The sequence below is a fragment of the Channa argus genome, chromosome 21 (assembly GCF_033026475.1).
Source record: "Channa argus isolate prfri chromosome 21, Channa argus male v1.0, whole genome shotgun sequence".
In the NCBI taxonomy this organism is placed as follows: domain Eukaryota; kingdom Metazoa; phylum Chordata; class Actinopteri; order Anabantiformes; family Channidae; genus Channa; species Channa argus.
Window position 1 is genome coordinate 5348548 of NC_090217.1, and position 19176 is coordinate 5367723.

A 19176-nucleotide genomic window follows, 5' to 3' on the forward strand; every position below is an offset into this window, starting at 1 on the left:
CCAAGTGAATGGTACCTGCTGACAACCTTCTCACATCAGCCAGTCCTGCCAAACAGGGGCCCCTCCGTGACAGTGGGAGGGTCATCACAGTGTTTCTCAGTCCCCTTTTTGTACTGTCCATTCACAACACATGGAAAATCCAATGGTTTATGTTGATACCTTGAGTATGACTGTACTATACTCTAATAAACTGGGGTCATCTTTGGATCCCAAAAGAAGAGCTAGAAACCACTGAGGATGCCGGTACTATACCTTCCACCTTAGCCAACTTATCCCCAAGTGCCAGTGGATTGTTATAAACATTTCTTTTGTTCCTTTTGCCCTTTTTGCCACTCTTTGCTTTCAGCCACAAAACACCGTAAGATGTTTGAAACTGATGAACATGGACTGTTCTTCAGGTGCTGCAACCTGGACAAATGCTATAGGTTTGCCATGCAAATAGTAAAGAGCGTTACTGAAGGTGTCACTCCACTTTTCATCCATTTCATGTGGCGGGCGGCAGTTTTAGGAGCAGCATGGGATCTTGAATCTTGAGAATCATGATGCAACAGATGCAGCAGCTTCTCTACTTTCTTTTGAAGTTATTAAATTAAGGAAATATCACAGTGATGATTAACAAATAATTAAAGAGAGGCAAAAGCCAGAAACACCTGTCTGTCTTGCCAACACTATAAACGGTCCGTTTTAAAGCAGCTTTTATTTTGAAAAGACAATAGCCATAGTTCTGGTGTAATTGTGGGTGAAGTCCTACTGATTCCACGAGACTGTGAGACGCTACAGGCGATGGGGGGATTTGTAATGTGAGGAGAAGGAGAAGGAGGAGGAGGAGGAAGAGGAAGAAAAACCCTCATCCTGACACTCCACAGTTTTGTTGCGTACTGCGCGGTTCCAGCGCAGCTCCTGCTCAGGCCGCGGCTGCGTTGCTGCTCGTCGTATTCACACGAAATCCCGAGAACACGCTCACACACCTGCCATTAAAAAGTGCATGCATGCATGCGCGTGTGTGTGCACGTGCACGTTGACTTAGTCGTAAATGACACCTGAGCCGGGCATGTAGTTAACCGGTTTCCTGGGCGTGGGGAGGGACAAGTTTACCCACTTTGCTTGTCGAGGGAATTTTGTGGAAGTAAACTTGAGCGGTGGCTGCAGCGGCTGACGCAGACCTTCTTGACTCCGCTACACTTTCGTCACGTCAGGATGTAAATTTTGCAACTTTTTGGACGAGACGTGACACAGACGAGAAGCTTCAGTTTCTAACTTTTCTTATCTTTGGGGAATATAGAAGGAAAACCACGGCTGTGCGGTGAGAGGAAGATCCGCCGCAAACCCAGCGGTAAGCAGCGTTTTGCCTTTTTTCGTGGCTGTGTCTCCTACAACAACAGTTTTTTTTCCATAAACAGAAAAAGGCTGTAAGAGAGTTTAAAGATTTATAAAATCTTCGCGATTTCTTCGTAACGCCTCCTCTTCTCTCCCTAAGCGTATTTAGAGAACGTCACACCGGATTCCGCTTAGCAAACTTTCGACTTTACAAATGTATTGATTGTGGGTAAATGGCGCACACACAGTTCAGCATGTGCTGTATGGTTTTGCATTAATCATGGTCGTGTTGTATATTCGGCACACAAGCTGTGCTCGGAGCAGAGCGTCCTTTCGGGAAAAAAACATTTAGAGTTGATCCAACGAGCAGCGAACAACGCTGACTATTTGGTGGAGCACGAGTGTGGCGGTTAGTGTGGCAGACTAGTTGGAGCGCGGATGTGCTTAGGAAATTAAAATGACATAACTTTCAAAAAAAGGTGTCGTTTAACGTTCCGTGTGTGTCTAAAGCAAAACGCAGGCTGGACTGAAGTGATTTGTGACAGGAGTTGATACCTTTTTAAGTGAATGCTACACTTTGTAAGTCCTCAAGGTTATGTTTAATTTGGGGATTTTTTTACACGGAGTCTGGCGTGGCTGCCCGCGTGCGTGTTGGGAGGAATCGATACACTGAACATCTGGAGCCTCGGTTAATGGAGCCGGTCCTGCTGAGCAAGTGCCATGGCTTCACCAATATATTCCAGCAGGGAGACCTCTTCCTCATTAAATCCATACCAATCCTAAGGAGGATACTGGACAATTAAAGTGATTTTTATTTTTTTTAAAAAGCTGCTCTGAAGTAACTCAGCAAGAGTTACATATCACTGATATTCCATATTATTAGCATATTATGGTGGAAACACTTTTGATGGCAGCATTGAGCAGAAGTGCCTACACCACTGCAGCAACAGCCAGACAATGATTATACTTAGTCAAATCTTTGCCTCCAAAGGTCATTAAAACGATGACCCCCCCATGTAATGTGTAGAACTATGAATCTTTGAAAACACACCAGCCATCTGCTGCAAAGCATTTCTGTACATGATGGGAAGGTAATTACCCATGGTGTCAGTTAATGGATTAGTATTGCCTCCACGCTGCACCTCGAGCTCTGAAGCCGTAAAACCATTATAGCTACAGCGGCACCACTCTGTTCAGACTCAGGTGGGTTGATGTTATGGCTAATATGATTCTCCAATCCACCAAGCATGGAGTTTCAAGGCTCCCTGAATGCTTCATTGTCATGTTTAATTTACTGCTGTTACTTCTGGGATATTTGAGTGTGCACTTACACAAAATACAAAATTTTTTTCTGTTATGGACTAATGGTTTAAAGCTGAATCTGAATGTTGCGCTTACTGTAATGGACTTGGGGACAAAAATAGGTTGTTTTACATCAGTTCTGGCCTGAATGTGTACTGTGGAGCTTTGGGAGGTCACACTGATTTCTTGGAGACTTCAGGGGTTTCATTGGATGCTCTTTGAGCACATCCAGCAAGATGGCTGACCTACAACTTTGTAATATACAAATAATGATTTTGAAGGAGAGAAAAATCAAAGGGTGCATTCGTATGATAGTCACAGTCTTGCAGGTTAATAATGTATTTTTCAAACCTGGTGCATAGTGGCATGTCTTACATTTGGAAGCAGAGTCTGAGCCTCTTTATAGCTTTATCTTTTTGTATTTGTTGTTTTACTGAACTTTGCCCTTATTTGAAGGCTTTTTCAGACCAGAACTGGCAGGAAATGTGCTTCAGTGCTAGGGTGAAAATCAGCCGGGGCTTGAATTAAGTGGTTAGTATTGCAAATGTAAGTTGTTGGTAGTTTTTGATCTGGTCTTAAGGTCTCTAAAGGGGCACTACAACTCAAATTATCATTATTTTTGCACTGTATGGATAATTCAGTCCTCTTTTGTATGTAAGTACATTTTTTCGTAAGCAAAATTATAATTTTTTTTTGTCCAGTTGTTAATTTTTTTTCAAATTTGACAGTTTGTGTCAGATTAAAAAGTTCAGTCCCGTCACATTCTGTGGCCACTTCTCAACTGTGACAACATAGGCCTGGTTTTGGGCACTATTATGTATGTCGTGATGACTAACAGCAGTTTATGGAGAAGTCAAAAGCTTATTTTTGGTAGAAAGTTGATTAGAAATTCGCCATTTACTGACATCTCTTAACCTGTCAGCAGTAGTTTTTCCACCATTTTCGGTTGCGCTAATGCTAAGTGAAGCTAACCAGCTTCGTATTATCTTGGAAACACAGTTCTTACGCAATATATCAACAGCAATATACAACAATATATCAACAGCTGGGAAGTGAGCACTCAACCACGCAAGAGTGGTTGAGTGCTCAATCTTGCGTGAAGCATTAAGTGTGCATTATATTGGGAGTAACGCTAGTGAATGGGACTGGACAGTCCAAATTGGAGGAAGCTAACGGTAACGCACCATCTTTCACCTAATGATAACTAGCTAACTGAAGTACCCTTCAGTTAGCTAGCGAGCTCGCTGAGAAAGTTTGTCACCTCTTCACCATCTCGTTCTTGAATGAAATGATGTACAATTCTGAGAACCAAATCCCACGGGGCAGTAATTCGGTAAAAACAAAATGTGGAGATACTTAAAGGTAACTAGTGCAAACATGTTCTCTGTTAGCTCGCTGCATTTTCACACTGCTATAGTGTCCAGTCAACTTATAATTTTACATAAGCAAAGATCCAACTCTTTCAAATCTGGAAGAGCTGTAGGACTACTTGCCTCCACCCACCAGTGACGCTACTCAACTAAACCAGTCAGACTTTTTTTTTTTTTAGCCTGTTGTTAAGCCTCTAATTTGTCAAAGAAAGAGAGCATGTTGTCTGTCCAGTAAACTGTACATTAATGGAGACCAAAACCGTTTCACTCAAACAGGTTTCTGTTTGAATGGAATGCAGGCGGGTGGTTGAGTAACTGTGTTACTCTGACAATAACACGGCTGTTTGTCCTTACACAGAAAATTGTGTTGTTAAGCTCTCCCTGAGGCCGACAACAAACTGAGTGAAATGAAAGAGAGCTCGAGAGTCACATTTCATGAATCCAATAAACCTTCAGATAATGAACAGTAAAATCTCTAGGTTATACCTCTGTGGAAGAACAGGGCAAATATGCCAAATCTATAACCAAAAACGTGACGTTGTTGAGCTGTGGCGGAGTGCGACCTCAGAGGCTGCAAATTGATAGTAATGGGTTTACGTTTTTTTGAAATGTGTAGCAAAATCACACGTTTAATCTCTCTACGGATTACTGTCATCAAAATGAACAACGATAAAGTTTTAATGAAAAGCTGGCACAATCCGTTTTTTAAAAGCAATGGACACTTTGACACATTTGATTAGCAGTACTGGAAGATGTATTTGTGTCCTTCATGAAAATAAAAGCAGCTGCACTTCAATGTGAAAATACTGTCCTGTATTCAAAAGTAAAAGTACGTAAAATATCAAAACCTAAAAGTGCTCACTATAAAAAATTTCCCCATTGCGAGAGATGTTACAAAACTTTTTAAAGTCTATTTTCACAACTTATATTGTGCTGAATTTCTGTTTGTAACTCATTGCTTTGAATATCACGCATTATTATTCCCTTAAAATTGCCCCAGTTTAATGTGTGTTGATGCTGGATAATATCCACATTAAATCCCAATGACGTGAACCATTTAGCCCATCTCTAGTTGGAGTTTCACCACTTTAAAATGTGATCATTTTTAACTTTTTTTATTTTGTTTTTGTATAAAGTTCTCAGCGGCTCTTCTTATGGCTGCATAATATATATTTGAAAACACAATGTTCGGGATGAAACTGTCTCTGACAGTTGGGTATCTAGCTTTCACTACTGACCATCTGCTGACTGCGGCACATTTGGCTCACACTTTATGCAGCATGTGTTGAGCCACTTTGTTAATCCAGCAAATATAAAAGTTTTTTTTTTTTTTTTTTTTGATTCAGACTGTTAATTCAGTTTAAAGCTCTTTGGTGTTCTTTGGCAGTTTGATCAGTGCAGTCTCATTTTACAGCATTCAGAATGACATAGTCTAGAAACTGGCACCAAAGCTCTTGCAGATAGTGTTTGTTTTGCGCTCTGATGCACTGTGTACTTAAATCCAAATGGCAGCCGATGTCCAAAGTCTATTTGGAAATTGGGTTTGCTTTAAAGCACAGCCCAAACCTACTATAACACCAAAATAAGTATCTTTACTCTTAACCTTGAAGTAATTTAATTATGCCTGCTATCTTGGCAGAGACAAGAAATGAAGGCAAAGGAGGTCATAGGTCAAAGACAGACAGCATGAGTGTAGCGTCACATGTACAGTATGTTCACACACTGTCACTACAGATTTGTGCAGATGTGTTTGTTTTTCTTGAGCATTTTTTTCCATTGTCCTCAGCAATATGATTTCCCACTTCAGTTCTTCTATTTACTTGGAGGTTGATGGGTTCAAAATAAAGTAGAGGGAGAAATTAGATTAATTTCTTAGAAATTAGACTAAGGAAGACAGCTGAAGGACTTCCTATGAACACATTTTCTACTTAATAAATGTTCAACTATCTGACGGAAGACAAATTATTTCCCTAATGTATTATTAGTGTTTTTTGGTCCTTTTGGCTTATCCTGTGAGTTCAGGGTCGATACAACGGCTCATTTGGCCGCAGTTCTAAGAGTAGGGCTGAGATGAAGGACTTCTGTAAGGAAGAGTGGTCCGTACTTGCTTGAGGGTAGTTCTGCCAAAGGTGGTTCTACTAGTTATTGAAAGATGGGAACACACACCCCTTCCCACCAATGGGAGTGTGTTCCAGTGTGCTCAAAACATTGCTGTTATCTTGTGGAATTTACAAGTACAGCTTTTTTTTTTTTTTTTTTTTGGTGGGGGAGGTAAGAGCTACATTGTTAGTGCAGACCCTTTTACTCTAACTGAAATTTCAGTAAAGATTGGTGAAGAGATCTCAAGTCATTAACTTTAAAACCACATGTTATTTAAGAAACGCTGCTGTTATCTCGTGGAGCTTACAATCCACCAAATTCTGTCCTTTTTTTTTTTTCATCTTGATTTAAGATTTATTTCCTGCCTGTTGGAAGAAAAACAACAGCGCACTGTACCAGCTCTAAAGAAGCAGAGTTGCCTCTTTGTGCTGTTTTACCTTCTAGTGCTTTTCAGCTTGTTAGTGTGTTTGAAAAAATAAATAAAATACAAAAACGCTACTTTTCCAGAAATACAAAACCCTTTTTGAGCTGTTGGAAGTGTTTTCAGGCAAGGATGCTAGTATTTGTGCATAGGTTAATAACAAAAAATGTAGACGCTCGCTTGAGTGAGATATAATCACCATTGTTCAGTATTAAAGTTGCAAATAATGTTTAGGGGAATAGATGCATGTTAGTACTTTAATAGCAAGCCTACAGGAATTAGCATGCAGTCTCTGTCAAATATTGGCATGTTTGGTTACCTAAATAATTTATTTCATAGTATCAATGTTTTTTCTCTGTATAGCATTATTTCAAATTATGCACCTTTTTCTATTTGCATGACAGACCGGTGTGAAAATGCACCAGGACAAAACAAAAAAATTAGGGCTATAACTAAACAGATGTCTTATAAACTCAAAATATCACCTGAAGGGCTAAAAATGCTGGTTGTACATGTCTTGTCTTGGCTTGTTTATTGGGAGCAGCTAATTGAGGTGTGTGTGTGTGTGCGCAAGCTTTGCCGTTTTGTTTGTCCAGTTGTTAATGTGGCGTTGTCGTTAAGCTGCTGTTGTCAGGGATGCTCAGAGTGAAGACCTGTGACTCAAGAGGTGTGTCTGATTACTGACCTGTGCTCCTTTCTACTTGTTGTTTGTGGAAGTGCTTTATAAATGTTAGTTTCTTCACAGAAAATAGATATTTCACATTTTATTTTCAGTATTTGCTACCAGCGTGTCTCATATTTTAAGACATACACAGATACATAGTCGGTGGCTTTCGGCTTGTCCCTTCAGGGGTCACCACAGCAGAACATGTTCTGCATGTTCATTCAGCAGAGTTTTTATGCCGATGCGCTTCCTGCTGCAACCCTCCCGTTTTAAATGGGCTCGGGACTGGGACCAGGGTCAACCTTGGTGGCTGGGTGGGGCCACACCTGGTGGGGTGGGATTCAAACCTTTCAGCCTCCCAGCCCTATGCTCTACCATTGAGCCACCAGGCCCCCACACATACATGCATACAATGGTTAAACTAAGGACATGAAAGATTTACATTTATCCCAATAAGAAGGCGGGTGTACTTCAGATGTCTCCATACATGAATTATTCTTTAGGAAAAAGAATATCCTTTTACGTCACTGCTACTCCTATATCTTCCCTTTTAACAAACTGTACTTTTGGGTCATCATGGCCGACAAAAGCATGTTTTTCGAGTTCACAATGAATAATTCTGTCATGTTTCCAGTGTGGGAACTCAAATGTGTGAAAGGATTTTACAGATTTGTCTGCAAAACAGCACTGCATTTTCAAAAAGTCTGAACATTAAAAGAAACTGAATAAAACTTAACGAAATTTATTAAGTCTATGCATTGAACTTGTCATGAACCCCTTTTGGCCCTTGTGCCATTCTCTACTGCGAATGGGTGTGAACTTCACAGTGGAGCTGCAACTAATGATTATTCTGTCACTCGATCACTTTGACAAGTAGCCTGGTGATGAATTCATTTGTGAGCTGGAGAAGAAACGCGTCAAACCACATTGAATTTCCATCTGTAACATTAGTGAAGCATGGTGGGAGACTGCTTTTTTTTTTTTTTTTTTTTTGGTTTTTGTTTGCCTTCTTGACTTTTTATATCAGCTAATGAAGAACTAGCTGTGTCAGCCTTTGCTTTCTCAGTATGAGCCCACTCCTTTGTATCTGCATGTCCTTGTGTTCTTATACTTGTTTCCATGTAGTGGCTTAGGTACATCAGTCATGTTTAGGGTTTTCAATGCTGTTCATGCGTTTCAAATGTTTTGTTGTCACATGTTTAAAAAAGAAATTGAATAAAGCAAATGGGGTACAGTATATAGCTATTTTAAATACATATTGTAAGCACCTTCACTTCTGTCTTATTGTTGTGAGGTCAGTCTCCCATAACACCAATGTCAAAGAACAACAATGGTAGCAGTGCACTGATATTCTCTTCTAAAGGTTTTTGAGTCATCCAACCAGTCGGTGGAGGCCAAACCATGTGGATGGCTTATGGAGCGCCACAAACCTTGACACAACGTCAGCATTTGATGTCCTTGGTGAATTGTTATTGAGTCTTATATTATAGCTAGCGTGATTTCTAAAAGCTGTATATTGTAAGGCAATATTCTTTGAGATTTGGGAAATCTGCACGTTAGCTGCTGTGCAGGCCTCGGTTACCAACAATTCACCGCAATGCCGCTCTCTGTAGGTCCCTTAATAACCCGAAAAGACCTGTTGTCGTCAGTTGTCTCCCCATTGTCAGGGGCCACGCTTCCAGCTAATTAGTTTACTGTGAGGTCACGCACGCTTTCAAACACAGTACATCTCAGTGTATTTTGTGAATCGCTTGATGCTTCTTTAAAAAATTTGCACACATTAATTACATTTTAATAATTTTTGTTGCATGTCCTGCAAGGATGTTTTAATGCTTTTGAGTGAAATATAGCCACACTGTTGGCCTTTAGGCTGACAATTTGTGAAGGTAGTGCTAATGATAGGTGTTTGCTGCAACCCGAGCAAGTAGTGACACAGTAATGCCTTATAGTTTCTGAGAACATAAATTTCAGTCAGGATAGAGCAACGTGCTCTGTCCACACACAGGCTCACTCACATTACCCTGGCTTCCACATTACAAACTTGGAGGGATGTCTGATGGGCAGAAAGAAAAACCCAATCACCTCAAGTCAGACAACATTGCATTGTTGATGGAACAATTTGTAAGGCAGTTTTGTCAGAATCACACTTTCATGAATCTCTTGAGCACAATGTCTGCAAGCCGCCAAACCATCAGTCGCCATGTATTATACCCCAGATGGCCTTTAACTTAATCATCGTGACTGCTGATACATATACACACTTTGTATCTTTCTGTCTCAAGCACACACACACGCCCTAGTTTATGATGCAAGACATTTCTCTGCCGATTGAAGGTTGAGGAGCGTGGACGGCCATTTAGCAACCCGGGTGTTGCTGGCTATGTCTGTCTCTCAGTTAATTCAGGGTCATGTCAATCAGTCTGTTCGGAGATGTGAGGCATTGCTCTCGAGAAAGACAGAGTGATCATTAAATGAATAAAAGGCCGCCTTTAGCTTGATAAAGAATAGAAAACATGAAAAGAGATGCAAAGACAGCGGGAGGAGAGCTACAATGGCCCTCAGTGTAATGATTCTAGCCAGCATTTAAAGTTTCTATTTAATTTCATACAATGCTTTTAATTACCTGCTATTGTAAGTGCTTAAGTCTATTGTGTGAGCTTATTACAGTGGAGACTGAGGGTTCATTATAAAGGGAGATGAATGCACTTGGTTTTCGTATTGGTGTTTGGTTGAGTGTTTCTTCTTTCCCCATGGAGGTGAACAAAGGTTTCGATCTTAAAAGATCCTACCAGTGGCCCACAGGTTTAAACTAAATGACCACTCATTACCTTCCATTAGTGCCATTTATTAGTTGGGCAGTGACATTTTAGCATTTGTGGTAATTTCATGTATTGTACAAAGCAGCTATTTATATTTTTATAATAATGTACAAAAATGATATTATTAACTCAATGTGAGCGTGTCAGAGGGGTTTCTTGTTGTGATGAATAAATGTCAAACATAGCTTGAAAACACTAGAGTAGGGCTGCATGATGTATTTTCATTGCAATGCACACGTACAATTTTTCAGATTGGTGAGTTAACAAATACATTAAACTACTTTATTTTCCCCCTCCAACATCACTTTAAAAGAGTTATTAGAGCCCTCACCTGATTATATATTCGGTACGCTGAGATCATTTGCAAGTATTGCGCATTGAAGTGCTACAAAAAGTTGTGCTCACCAACCGCACACAATTTTTCAATCAATTGACCTTATCCCCTTTCAACTAAAGAAAGTGAACGTGAGTGTGATTAACACACAAAGTGAATGTGAGCGGCAAATACTTTTAGTGTGTGTGTGTGCACGCTCTGCCTCATCCTACTACTGTAGTGAGGCGTTCACAGAACACGTTGACTTTTTTTTCCAACTACAAACATCTCCCCAGTCATTCTGGTTTGACCAGTTCTTTCCAAATTAAGCTATTCAAGCCACGTGGCAACAATTCCTTTAGTTTTTTTTATATATCGTGAAAAGAAAAAATATTGCAATGTTTAGTTGTTTTTTTTTTTCCCCCCCAATATTGTGCAACCCAACTGGGAATTGACTAAGTTCAGAACATTGGCAAGGTGTCCAGAAACAAGGGCTACTAAAATGTAATGTTGCTACATTCAACTCTAGTTAACCTAAATGCCAATGATATGGTGATGTAGTGTTTCCAGCCTGTTTGGACACTTTTCAAAATGATTTCATTTCAGGTCGAGGTGATACAGCCACATCTAGTGCAAACAACCAATGTTGCTCATACAGCAACTGTCCACCCCTGTTTGTCAAGTTCAAGGCAATGTGTCAAAATATCTTGTTTAGTACAAAACCCAACCCACTGACCAGAAAACAAAGCCAGAGATCTTAATGTTTCAAAAATTGCAAACAGCATTTTTTGGATGGTTCTTTTGCATTTGGGATGTTTCAACATTAAAAAGTTGCAGAAGTTTCAGGTCACTAAGTCACAACAGTCTGTCTGCATCTAATGTAATCAGCTACTGAATGTTAGAAAAACCTTCAGCCCCCAAGCTCTCCACCCTCAGCCAAAGGAAGCAAGTGCATTATGAGATGAGTTGCTGCTGCTGATATTGGCATTGCATCACTGCACTGCTTTGCATTGCATCCAAAAGCAGCACACAAGAAAGACGTGTCCAGGGCAAAACATAAGCTAAAAGTTAACCTGTAAAACAGGTGGTCATCCTTAAGGTGCCTATAACGTAGAGTTCAACAGGACACTGAGGCTGTGCAGTTACGGGCCAACGCTGAATCAAATGGGATAACATGCAAATGTACCCGTGCACTTGGTTGTATGGTCGTAGTTGTCCAATAGTAGCGGAGCATGTGTGTCTGAAGGTTGTGTTTGCAGTAGACAGTTGCTGTGCGTGTTTTTGTCTGTGTGTTGCGTCCTCAACAACTCCTGTTTGTTCTGATAAGGGAAGCAGATAAAGGTAAGGCTGCCCTGCCATCCACACTTTAGTTGCTCTTTGGACCTATAACTGTTTTTCTTAAGGTCACTTACCTTTTTATTCAAAATAATTAAGCTTATTGCAATGTTCATATACTTTGTAGAAATGACCAAAAAAAAGTTTCTTTGCCCTTCCACAGTTTGTCCCATGATTGGCATTACTTTCACAGTCCAAATAAGTTGGCACATTTACAACGTCATCCTGAGGAGAACATGAATGTGTGTAGTGAGATTCCGCAGAGTAGTTATTTAATTCAAAACCAACAAATGCCAAGTCGTAGTGAGGCTATGCAGGAAAAGCCAGGGGACCTCACCCTCTGGGGACCATGAATGTCAGATTTTATGTTTTTGAGATATGTCAGCCAAGACCAACGTAATGGACCAAAGTTGCTATCTATAGAGTGATGTCCCTGTCATAGAGTCATGTCCCTTTCATAGATTAAAAAAAAGTTAAAAAAAATTCAATTTTTTTTTTTTCAAAATTCCTTCCTCCCTCATGTTTATAGGAGCCGTACAATTTGGTTTACCATCACCATCTCAGTGTTTTACCCCCTCTGCAGTTGGTCAGGCCTTAGCTATATTGTTCCCTGTCTGTGTTTGTTTTTCCTGTTGGACTCTGGCGCACTGGCTGTCTGTGTCTTCCCCCCCCTGCTGAGCAGCTTCATAGTTCAAAACCCTTATAGCTCTTCACATACTTTTCAGCTTAACCTGTGCGTCTCCATAACAGTAGTTTGTTGGGAACATTTTACTTGCTTGACATGGCCTTTTAAGGTAAGGAAGCTGGAGAGTTCGATTTTAGTCAGTTTATTCTTTATTTCACGTTGAGACGCCTGATCCTTTAGGCAGCTATAACTGCTATATATATAAAGTTTAGGATACTTGTGAAAACAGCTGTATAAAGTCCAATGTAGCTTGTAAGAAAACCTTGAATGCTATTTACAAACTGCTTTATCTGAAGTATCCAAGAGTGATGATGGATTACAATATGTTTTTTTTTTTTTTTTTTTTTTAAGGCAGGTAAGGTAACCCTATCAGTATGTGGACTCCCAGTTTCCATTTCTTCACTGGGGATTTCTGAGTGGATGAAAGACTAGAGCGTGGATGTGATCTTTGGCTGTGGGAATTTCCAGCCTGCTTTTTTTAAGTGTGCTTTTTTTGGTCAGTGGCTTTATGGAAGCATCATTTTAGTGAAAAGGTAACTGAAGGTTTAAAAACAAAACTGTACTGGGACTGCACACGGGCATTGTATTCATAAATGGGTTGCTGAATCCGCTTGTTGGAGAACTATTCTTACACATAAAATTGAAGCATGAAGGTCAACAGCCTGCCTGTATGTAGAGGTGAGTGGGCCCTTGTGTGGGCTGTAATTAAAACCACCTGTCATCTACTAAAGGCTGCTTCCACCTCAAGAGTGTCGGCTAGATTAGGCTGCAGTTTGTCAGCAGGAAATGGTCTTCTGATGGGACATTTGACAGCCACATCCTTACAAGTCTGCTGTTGTCAATTTGTGCTTTTCCTCTTGCTTTTCACATTCAGAAGGACTTTATTTTCCATAGGAATGTGTGCGGTGTGTTGAAAATGGAGAAGAAGGAGCCGTACCTCCAGGTTTATGTGCGTCATGGCAGATGTGGTCTGGGAATGCGATCACCCTCTAAGCCTCTGTGTGCAGGGATAGCAGCTCATTGACACTGCTGGCTGTTCGTTGAGGTGTGCATGTGATGACAATCTAACAGAGTGTGAGTGGGAGAGAAAAACACACACACACATTCACACCTTTTAAGATCTGCACTGGTGGCTTGGGACAAGAACAGAGTGTGATTGATTTTTGTGTGTGTGGGTGGCAGGGTGTTCACATGTGGTCTGAGGTGATATGTCTTTTTCCTTTGCTAACACTTTTGGAAAGACAGGTGGTAAGTGGTTGCACACATACCGGCTCTGGTGCTTAAATACAGCTCAGCTACCAAATAATTAAGGACATGGAGCAATATGTGTGGCTTGAGTTTGACCTCCTATCCCCACCACAGGAACCCCCCAAACCACAACCCACTCCTCTATTATTCTATTCCTCTAACAAGTTACCTTTTTATTTTCAAGTCTCAATTTCAGTCTTATTTCGACATAATTTCTCACCCATTTATCACGGTTTCCTTTTTTTTTTTTTTTGATGTCTAATTTTGATTTCCACAATGCAGTGCTTTGTCTCCGCACAGATTCCTATGAAAGGATATGAGTTTTTGTTTTGTTTAAGCCACAACCCTCCCATTTATTTTAAGCAGTGTTTTTTGGATTTTATCATGCAATCAACATGCCACAGTTCATGCAGTGATGGTAATCGTGAACACAGACACACACTGCTGATTACAGATGAAACATGCACATTTATAAGTGGCAATCAGCAAGTTCTTCCCCCCCCCCATGTAAAAACTTTATTTTGTTTTTCAATTTTGGAGTTCGTGGGAAAGAGCTGCAGGACACTACGGTTTAATTTTGGGATCTGGGCTAAGCATGATCCTTAATTAAGACAAAATTGAAAGAAGAGGGAGGTGAAGGATTATGCTACACCCAAATGCTTTAAAACAGAAAACAAAAATCATAGAATCATAGCAATTAGCTAATTTCTGTGCTATTCTATTTTCTATTCTATTTCTATTGCTATTCTATACCCCACGTTGTTTTGGCCTGTTTCCATCAGCCTATATACAGTACTTGTCTTTATTGTACATATGAAGACGCTGCCATTTGTATGTGAACACTTTGGTAAACGTAATGATACTGGGGCCCTATGACCTATCTGCCCCGAGCTGAACCTTGTCTTCACTGCAGACTCTGCTCTGCAGATTCAGACTCCCAATAAAGGGGAATTTGACGTAAGTCATGGTCTAAGAAGAAGGGTTCCTTCAATGTTGAAGGTCTCAGTAATGTTTGTCGAGTGCCTCCTATTTGGCTGGATGAGGGGACGGGATGAACACACACAATGTTGACATTTATACTATTCTGGGGACACAGTGTGACTACATGCACTTAAGTAACTGGGTTACGGACATTTTTCTTCAGTAAGCTGATTCTTCTAAATGCTATGCAAACAAGAAAACTGGTTCCTGTAATTGCCGTAGTAAATCAGGGAAATCCCAGAGAGCACCTGTTTTCTCTGCAATGTATAGACGTAACCAGGTTTCTAATCAGCTTTTAACATGAGGGCATGTGCTTGACAAAAGAATGCAGACAGGAGAAGGAGGGGAAGTAACAATCATTACATGGAGTGATGCGTTTTTTTGCTGTGTTTTTTTTTTTTTTTTTTTATCCCAAGAGTTTGTGCTGTGAAAAGAAGCTGTGTGTGTGTGTGTGTGCGTGCGTGCCTGTGTGCCTGATTCTTATACATGAGCAAAAACAAAGAAGAATAAGCCAAGAAGCAGCTACGTTTGTCACCACAGTTAAATCCTGTGACTCATGCTTCCAAAGTACATGAGAGGTAGAGGAAAAGTCATATAACACTGATTTTCAGTAACTTGGTTACTCAGATGTACAGTGTGACTTTTTTTTAACAACCTTTTCCCAAAACTACCCTCCATCCTCTACATTTTCTTTTTAACTTATGTCTCTTGTCAGCCGCGGATCATTATTTTTGTTCAGTTTTCTTTCTGATTTGGGTCTGCTGGCTGTTCACAGTGGAACATTTAGCAGAAAGAGTTTGTTGTTGGGATCTTCTGCCTCCAAACAGACATAAACACATTAAAGAAGTTTAAATAAACCTTTCAACATAAATAAATCAGCTATATTATTATGATCCCGTTATTCCTGCCTGCATATTGACCTTTTTGACGGAAGGCTGAGGAAGTCCCACACACAGACGTATTTGACCTTGATGCCTCTGACTTGAACTTTTTTTCTAACGCAGCTAATCAGGCCATGTCTCTCATCACTTGTTGTCATTAGGACGTTCTGTTTGAACTCTTCATGTTTAGGTTTTGGTTTTGGATGCTGACCTCAGACCCGGATTACTTGCAGAAATCTTGTTCCTCTGTTACTGATTCACGTCAAATGCATCAGTGCGACGTGAAACTGAGTGTGCCATTGTTTATATATTTAATTTCAGCATGCAGCACTGCTTATAGTAAGCAGTTCCACTAGGTTTTGTGTACATATCTTTATACAGTATTTAGTTTAAATAGTTTAGTTTGTATTGTTGTGGAGTCTGTGATTGTGTGCTTCATTTCCTGTATGCTGGCCAGTTGCCTGGTTGACCCTGCATGATTTGGCTCAGTGCCTTCCTTCCTTGATTCCTCCTCTCTTCTTGGCCTCCGTCTTGTTTTCTCTCATCCCCCCCCCCGGAATGGACTTTCTAGAAGTATTCTCGAAGTAGTTCACAATGCATCCATCAAAAAACAACACATTTTACAATTTAAAAAAATAAATAAATAAAAGTTGTCCTTTTATTTACCACAATGTTGTTATGTATTTGATCATAATTTGTTTTGGAAACTGTTTTCTTGTGGTTACATTTAGCACATCCTCAGCATCTCAATCAGATGTTTTACATTAAAAGGTTCCAGGGGTTTTAGGAGTATTAACTCCTACACTTCCCTTAAAGGCTTTTAAAGTAAAACACTTGACCAGGAGAGCGCTATGCATTATGTGACTCTGGAAATGTCATCCATAACACTAAAAGTTTTTTTTTTTTGTTACTGCACTAGAGTATTTATGTATATTATTTAAGTACTACTGTGTGTGTGTGACTTGAAGTAACGCTAGAGATTCAAACCATATTAAAGCAGTAAATCATGTGTTTAAGAATACTCAGTTGTTTTTTTTTTTTTTTTTTTTTAATTCCTTTCCAAAGACATATGCCTAAAATATGCTGTTTTATTTTCTCAGGTAGTGCAGAGTTAGCAGGGGGCAACTTCACTCTGAAAGCACGTCGTCAAGTATGCAGAGATCACTGCTGAACAGAGTAAATCAAAGGTGGTCCTCTGCAAAATGACCTTTCAGTGCATGTAATAATGGCAAAACTGTTTATCTAATCTCAATACAAGTCATAAATGTATTGATATTGACATTTTATTGGATCATTTGGTTATCGCAACCCCTGCTAATGTGAACATGTGTGTTGTTTTTCTGTTTTTAATTGTCGGTTGTGTTTCCGTTTATTTCCCCCTCAGCCGTGGAATGAAAGAGCTGTACCAATTTAGAGTCACTGTTACTTCTAAATGAAAGCACGTACACCACAGAGTTTACACCACGCTGCATATTGCTCGTTCGGTCTACACATGAATGTGCATCAAATGTGCTTTTATGTGGTGATGGGGTCGACATCAGCAGTTTAGATTCCCCGGTTGTGAGTTGTCTGTATATTTTGCTCAGTGTTTATTTTTCTGTGCAGAATGTTTTTCTCTCTCATTGTTTGCAGCTTGTTTCTCGTCTATAAGAGTTGTTTGTCACATGCATTGCTGTTAGTCACATATAATAATGTACTACAGCATGTTGTGCGTGGGTTGAATAATGGGTCTCACATTTCTTTTGGCAGTATATCACTGGATAAGATCTAAGTATTTCTGACTGGACAAACATCCGCTCAACATCTGCATCTCTATTCCAGCAAACAGATGAGGAACATGGACGCAAACTAGAAAATTTCAGGCAACGGTTAGGGGTACTTTTTTTTTTTTTATATTTCAGAGTTAATGGTTGCACAAAACCCTAACAGGATTAACTTGCAGACGAGACGAGATCAGGGGAAGAAAGCGTCTATGCACAATGTTTTCTAGAACTTTTGATGTTATTTATATTTGTTGCTCGCAACAATGTGTGAGGAACACACACATCACGGAAATACTCCAGTTTGTTTGGATTGTCTGGTTTTAATCAGAAAGCTTATTGCACTTGATTTGTACTGATTTTTATAGAAGTTCTTACACAGATGCAGATGTTTAGAGAACTTTTAAAGAATTGTACTGCATTGCAACTGTTTTAGCAGTACTACTATCTGTTGAAATGTATTCCCCTCCATTCCATCAGGCATTAAGAACCTATCAGTAAATTTCACTTTTTTGTAAAAAATGACTGGACATAACTTGGGTTTCCTCTCCCAGCTTGAAAGTGCACACACTTAATTGCAAATCCACATTGTGCTCTTATAACACTGCAACTTTCCAAGAGTCAGGCAGAAAAGTTTAGTCTTAGTCATGGATTAGAGATCTGTTGCTGATAGATCCAGTCTGCAGAGATGTTGGTCTATTCTTGTAACATGTTTTGTTTAGCAACAGAAGCTGTTCTGAGTCCAACAGTTATTTCCTGTTGTGTGTTTTTGTGATTCCTCACATCACTAGGTATTTCCTATTCTCCAATCCTTCTACCCTGTGTGTCTGATCTCAGCGTTTCTGCCTCTCATAGGTTTTATATAAACTTTGAGCACAACATGCTGTAGTACTATCTATCTATCTCTCTCTGTCTCTATATCTCTATATCTCTATTTCTATATCTATATATAGATAGACCCACCCACTGGTGTTGTATATAAATAAATAAATAAAATTTACATTAGTCACATATTCTAATAATGTAAATGATACACGCACGCACACACAAACGTGTGTGTGTGTGTGGTAGTAAATTCCCGCTCCAGTTATGAGGTGATTAGTCATATGGTATCAGTTTATTTTGCCAGTAATGGAAACTGCTCGCTGCCAAAACACCCTCTCAGCTTCCCAACTTCCCTCTCTGCCTCTTCTTTTCTTCCTCACTCCTTTGCTCACATTTTATTGCCTTCTCTATTCTCCTTGACTTTCCTTTTCTTCGTCCTTACTCCTGTTCTTTTCATACCCCTTTTAATCTTACATACCTCTCCTCTTCATCCCCTTTTCCAATCTTTTGTTTTTTCTTTTCCCTTTTCACTTTTTGCTCTTCTTTCTCTCTCCCTTCCTGTTTTTTTTTTCTCTCCATTATTTGTCTTTTTTCCTCCTGCTGCCACTTCATTTTCTTAATGTGATTTTTATTTTTATTTTTCCCTTCATTTATAGAGGATGACAAAATGCTTCTGCCCCTCCCAGCTAATAAAGAAAAGGTGGTCAGACTCAGAAGTAAAGAAAATTTTCACTTTAAAAGGTTTTACACTATCTCCCCAAACACTGGCAAAACATGTTGCATTAGTGGTTATAGATTTCCATAAAAACATAGTGGTTGTTTTGTTCTGGGTCAACTGAAGGTGCCTGCACTGATAAATATTCTGCATGCATCTTGCACTTGAACAAGCTTAATGTTGTGTCAATTAGAGAGCGGGGTGGTTGCGAGAGGAGATAAACACATGGAGACGGACAGCGGCCGGCTGAGTGTTTACATTTCGTGGCTACGTGTGATTATGGAGGAATGTGAGGATGTCTTGGTCATGTCAGGGTTGGATAACAGGGATTACAGGTCATTCAGAGCAAAACGGCAGGATTTAATGAGGCACAGGCATCATCATGCCACTCTGTTAGCTTGAACTGAGTAAACTTTGAGCATGCAACTGTGGTGGTAACT

General features: G+C 39.9%; 1 protein-coding gene across 3 annotated transcripts in view; it reads left to right on the top strand.

Annotated features, from left to right (window-relative positions):
• The first annotated feature begins 816 nt into the window (after positions 1 to 816).
• plxnb2a.1 (plexin b2a, tandem duplicate 1) overlaps positions 817 to 19176 on the top strand; it is a 155648-nt gene continuing 137288 nt past the window's right edge. For 2 of the 3 annotated variants that reach the window (XM_067489965.1, XM_067489967.1), the window contains exon 1: positions 817 to 1333. The gene's annotated coding sequence lies outside the window, so the exon portion shown is untranslated. Of the gene's footprint in view, positions 1334 to 3254; positions 3274 to 19176 lie in introns of those variants that run through there. The other variant, XM_067489966.1, reaches the window with a different exon arrangement.